Below are 5,924 nucleotides of genomic sequence, written 5' to 3' on the forward strand. Positions count from 1 at the left end.
ATAGATACTATATCACACAGTCTTGTTTTTCCCAGTGCACTTAATACCACGATGAATTCCTTAGAAACAGTATCTAAAGAAGTCAAACAGATCAGCACGTCAAGCTGTTTGTGTCCTTTCTGCTGTGTTGTCCTTGAATACAGTCTTCACCAGGTGTGCTGTGCTGCATGGGGATGCTCTGATCGCTGGGAGAAAGGCGTGTGCATGTATGGCTTCCCCAAAGACAGAGACAGGAGAAAAGCATGGGTGGCTAAATTGGGATCAATAAAGTAATTCTATTCTATTCTATTCTAAATTCAGAAGGAGCAATTTCACCACCTACAAAGATTTTGATTTCAAAAAAATATGTGAGGTAATCATATTCAAACAATACATTTGCACTTTCAAAGACCACACCACTGGGAAGTTTAAGATTTTTTTAATTAAAACCAGAGAACACAGAACAGGAAAAACAATGCAAAAACCAAGAGAAGTCAAGTTGCCACCCCTCCCAAGAAGCCTATGATGTCATTCACCACATCGAGGAACTGTTTACGACAAAGACTGGTTCCTCCCTCATAGAGCTTCCAAATGCAGAGGGTGAAGCTCTGGCACTCTCCAGCAGGCTTCCATCATCCTGTGGAGTAAAAGAAAAGATCATCAGGAGATTTATTAGGTTGTGGTTGCCGATTGAAAAAAAAAAAAAAAAAAAAAAATGACAGGAAAAAACAACACTTAAAAGATGGCCATCTTGGAAGCAAGAGCCAAACCAACAAGGTGAAAAAGAACAGTGGCCTAGGTTCAACATCAAGCAACCCCAGAAGAGCTGAAAGTGTTTCAGGACAAAGCCAGCATCACTGCCCCTCCACCTACCTGTATCCGGCAAACATCACTGTTCCAGCAACTACCAGAACCCGGCTACCATCATTAACAAGAGACATGTAACATCCTCCTGAGCTATAAGATCTTTGGTCTTTACTCTTCAGTTCTCCTGATGTGCAGCATGCAGCATAAATTCTTACTTAAATTACTTAAAATTATTAATTAATTATATATTCATCACAGTTACTAATATACATATCATACTAATATACAGACTCATCACCCATGTCATAAGGCGCACTTGTGCAATCCAGTTCAACTGCTCTGCCATACATTCTTACATTTATAAAACTTACATATTTCTAGTTTTAGCTGACATTGTCAAAAAGTGTATGCTGTGCTGGGGTGCATTATATTCATCACTGTTCCTGATATTTTGCCCTCTCCATTAAAATACTTGAAGGCAAATTATAAGCAACAATTGTTGAGATAATGCAGTCCAGCACAGCACCACCACCCACTATGACCTGAACAATTAACATAAAGTAGAATGAACACCTTTCTGATAATGTCAACAAAAACTGAACATGTATAAGATTTATAAAAGCAGAATTTATGGCACAGCTGTTGTACTGGACTGCATGATGTTGCACAGGTGTATCAAATGATATGACAAATAGCAATAGTTATATTTAATATGATTCCTTTAATAATATTGCAAGGTAATACCCATTTAGTATGATTTATTATGCCTGACCCACCTTACTATGTTTTCAGTCTCACTGTGGTCCACTCAGTACTCCTGGCCTGCAGCATCACTGACGCTCCACAACAAAGTGCTCCTACTGTAGGTTCCCAAATATACGCAAGATGATATCACCTGTTAGGGACATTTGTTTAGTATGACTGCTTGAAAAACATCTCATTCATTATGTCTTTTCAGTCTCACCATTGTCTACTCAGCACTCCTGGCCTGCATCATGCAAAATAAAGTTGTGAAGTGGCATCACTGCACCTATATTCGAATATCAAATGAAAACTGACAGCCCTAATATAGTGGGCTATTGTATAATTGTATGGGCTGCAATATTTCATAAAATAGCTCTCTTTCTAGCTTATGAGCTTGCATTCCAGAATCAATGTCCTCATATCATAAGCTTCACCCTTCATTCTGCAGCCGCAATGATATTAAATTGGTGTTTAACTACAATCACTCTCCCTACATATTAACCTCGCTACTAGTATAAATTGACAGCGTTGGATTAAGTTATATTTAGAGAACAGGGGCCTGTTGCACAAAACTAGGATAAGGGATTAAGCCGGGATATCTTGGTTATCCTGGCTCAATTTATCCGTGATCCGGTTGCACAAAAGCAGGATAGGGGGCAGTAGGATATGTTATGGTATAAGTTACCATGGAGATTTATTCTGTGGAGCTAGCCTGCTCCAGACCAGGCTAAATTCCAGGATCTATTTAATCTCATCCCTTATCTCAGTCAGCAGTCACCACAAATGGAAACCAATAGTTATTCCACTGCCCACTACACATTGTTATCACATATAACTAGACCCACTGTCATTATTTAAACGTTTGTGATCATTAATTTCATTTTGGATAAATTATGATTTTGGATGATGTTGCTATCATTAGATAATTTACAGTTTCCCATAGACTATAAGGCTATATATAAAATGACGGAATATTAGGGCCACAGAGAAAAAAACAAAAAAAATTCACAGACTTCGAGAATAAAGTCATAAATTTACGAGAACTAGTGCAGTGCCCGTAACAAAAGTGTATTCCTATAAAAAAGTGGGAGGTTAAGGAGCTTTTTCATGGATGGCCAAATGAGGCTGTGTTTGAAGGTGGGACGTCAGGGATATTTAGGTTTGTTGTGAAATCCGATATTCCAGGGTATAATTGGCTGTTTTTGACTATTTTAGATTTTGCCATTATATTTCACCTTAAAAACTATTTACTTGGTGTCATTATTTTTAGCACAACCTCACATGTGTGACTGTACAGTTATTTTTTTTATTTTGACAAACTGTATTAACACAATGGACCTAAAATCACAAAAAACCCATAAAATCCGAGTAGAAAAAGGTAGATTTTTTTTACTGTGAAAACCACAAATAAACATATTTACAACAAACCATTTTTTTTTTTACTTGTAATGCAAATATAAATTGTTGTTTGCTAAATGTGTGCATACATTTAAAAAATTTACAAAGTTATATGTAACTATTTACATTTAAATGCAGGCAATGCTCAGGTCTGCCTGTGCTCCTTGAGAGCTGCACTGCCTGCTCCACATTCAACATCTTCTCATTGTTCTGACTCATTAAACGAAAAACCGACTCCACTACACACTAAACACACTACACCAAACACTACATAACACACTAACTACACACTCCAAACACGCTAAATGTAACAAATCTCTCAACTCTCGCTGTCCGACCGTCGTTGCCTGTCAATCATCCGCCTAGGTTCCTCCCACAACTTCCTGTTCCTCAACAACCAAACTTGCTGCTTGGACACTTTCGTGACAAAAGCCCGTTTTTACCGTTTCTTCCTGCACCAGACACAAAGCAAACGTGACGGCAATGTTCGCGAAAAAGCGTGGCGGACAATATTTACCCTAGGTCCGGTTTTGGACGCGCCGATGCGGCCGGTCCGTCGCCTCGGGCGGTGGGCCGTGTAGCTAGCGGCTAGCAGCTAGCCGAACATCCACAGATTCCGATTCCACTTTGTTGTCCGCGCGTCTCCGGATCTCTTCAGACCCGAATAGACTCGGTCCGGACACGTTTAATCTCATTAATCCACAACAGTCAGTTTAGATGCACAGAACAGAACGGACCGAACCGCCGGCAAAATCCCGGTCCAGCTCTCGCCGCTGCAGGTATAAATCCACTTGTTTTTTCAGGTATGTCATGGGCTTGAGCTCTGCAGTGATTGGCTCTGGTGCGCATGTGGCCACGGTGTGCAGTGATTGGCTCTGGTGCGCACGTGACTGTGGTGGCTCTGGTGGACTATGCTCAGCGGAATTTGTAAAGCATTTATGAAATAATTTATTCACGGTATCATTGCAGTCCAAACAAATGCTTAGATGCACACATGTTGAAAGTCTCGGGTCAGTGTGATCCTTATCCGCAGAGATATTTGACCAACAGACACATACACACACACACACACAGACAGAGATTCCGTGCATTTATAGATAGATAAAGTCATAATATTGTAACCAATTGTTTTAGAGGAGGAGAGTTGTTAAAATGAGGGCTGTGGAGCATTTTGTGGAATTGTACTTCAGTATAGGTTTCACAAACAAGGAGATACTTAATCTTTTGGCACATCAGCATCACATTGTCATAAGTATCAGGACTTTAAAAAGAATATGCAAGAAAATGCATCTTTTACACAGAAAGAACCAGTCTCATAAATTTGACTTTTTCTTTTTTCCTCAGTGTGGCCCTAATACTCTGTTGTATGCAATACACATCCTATATAAATATAAATACAACAAGTGTAACATTATGTTCCTTTATTGAATAAGGACAAAGCAAAACAGGTAAACCATCAGTTCATTTCAAAACCACACAGTGACTCTACAAGATGGAAAGCACAGAATCAAAGCATATTATACAACACAAGAATAAATACACATTCAAAGGTCTGTAGGCTATATAATACACCCTGCATGTCTGCACACTGAAATAAATGCAGGACAAATCCATACACATCAAATGAACAGACAAATGAATGGATGCAGTAGCCTCCCTGCAAGCTTACACAGTATACAGCACAAACATCATAAGAGGCCAAATCAATTTAAATTAAATTAAAAAACAAACAAAAAAAACCCCACACAAATTCCTCTGCCACTGCATGACATATTTAACTGAAATTCACAGCATGCGTCTCTACCACTGCAGGACATATTTAACTTAAATTTAAAGCCTGCATATTAACTAAAATAATTTACCACATATTGGTCCCTCACTCGCCATTGTCAGAGCAGAAAGGAACATACCATTTTGGGCCTTCATATAGGCTATTGGCTCACTTGACTTTACGAGGATTGACCTTTTATTTTTTTATTTAAGATGTGTCATCTTCTTGGAGCTGGGCGAGGAAGGGAGAATAATGATTAATACATTTGTGTTACAGTCAGCATACAGTGTGCATTGAAGGCATAACTCACCTCCCGCTCAAGTTTTTTTATTTCAAGGTCCAATTTTCTAATTGTCCTCTTTTTTATTTTGGACTCCAGTGCAAGGTTTTCCATCTTTTTCTTCTTGTACTGCATATCTATATCTGCCAGTTGTATTTGGCGCCGGAGGTGGTTATTATTATTATTATTATTATCAGCTCATCTATTTATCAAAAAGTTATACAGTCTGATGGAGTTACATTTACACAGTTTCACTCATATCTGCAGTCCATTTCAATTAAAAATTGGATTGTAATTGTGATGTTTCGGCAGAGTGGTGAGTGTGTAATTGTGCACTACTTACGCATTCAGGCGGTCAGCAATACTTTGCCACGCTTTTTCTCTTTGCTTTATCACTGTGGCGGTGTTGCCTTTCTTTTTAATTATGTCTTTTACCTCCTCGTATGCTTCCATGAGGATTTCTGCCTCCGGCAGGGAAAAGTAAGCCACTCTACTTGCCATGGTGAATCAGTGAATCTGTGATCGGTGGCGGGGTCTGTTTGAGGGAGCTGTGAGCGTGCACTTATCCAGGATTGGTTTCACCTGGCTTGATGAATTCGTGTCTGCTCATCCTGGCTTGGTCTTTGTGCAACCAATTAAGCCTGGACGCTCTTGTTTTGGATTCATTGAGCTCAGCTCAGTCACTTATCCTGGATGTCTTAATCCTACTTTTATGCAACGGGCCCCAGAATTTACATTCATCAACCTGTTGCATGTGTTGCTATTGTTATCCAATGTGCTAGTTAGCCTGTTCATATTCTCTAAATCTTCTAATCTAGACGGGGACAATCCACCAACATACTTATTTACTCATGTCAATTTAATTCCGATGCACTACTGATATGAAAATGTCATTCTTTAAACATTTTTACCTTGAATAAGTGTTGCTCCGACCATCTGCTCCAT

At 39.2% G+C, this 5,924-nt stretch overlaps 1 long non-coding RNA gene across 1 annotated transcript; it reads right to left on the bottom strand.

Annotated features, from left to right (window-relative positions):
* Positions 1-402: 402 nt before the first annotated feature.
* Positions 403-1,732, bottom strand: LOC115581285 (uncharacterized). Its single transcript, XR_003984021.1, has 2 exons — positions 1,563-1,732; positions 403-616 (listed from the first exon to the last, which is right to left on the bottom strand). It is a non-coding gene; the product is annotated as an uncharacterized LOC115581285 (long non-coding RNA).
* Positions 1,733-5,924: the final 4,192 nt, after the last annotated feature.

The sequence above is a fragment of the Sparus aurata genome, chromosome 5 (assembly GCF_900880675.1).
Source record: "Sparus aurata chromosome 5, fSpaAur1.1, whole genome shotgun sequence".
In the NCBI taxonomy this organism is placed as follows: Eukaryota; Metazoa; Chordata; class Actinopteri; order Spariformes; family Sparidae; genus Sparus; species Sparus aurata.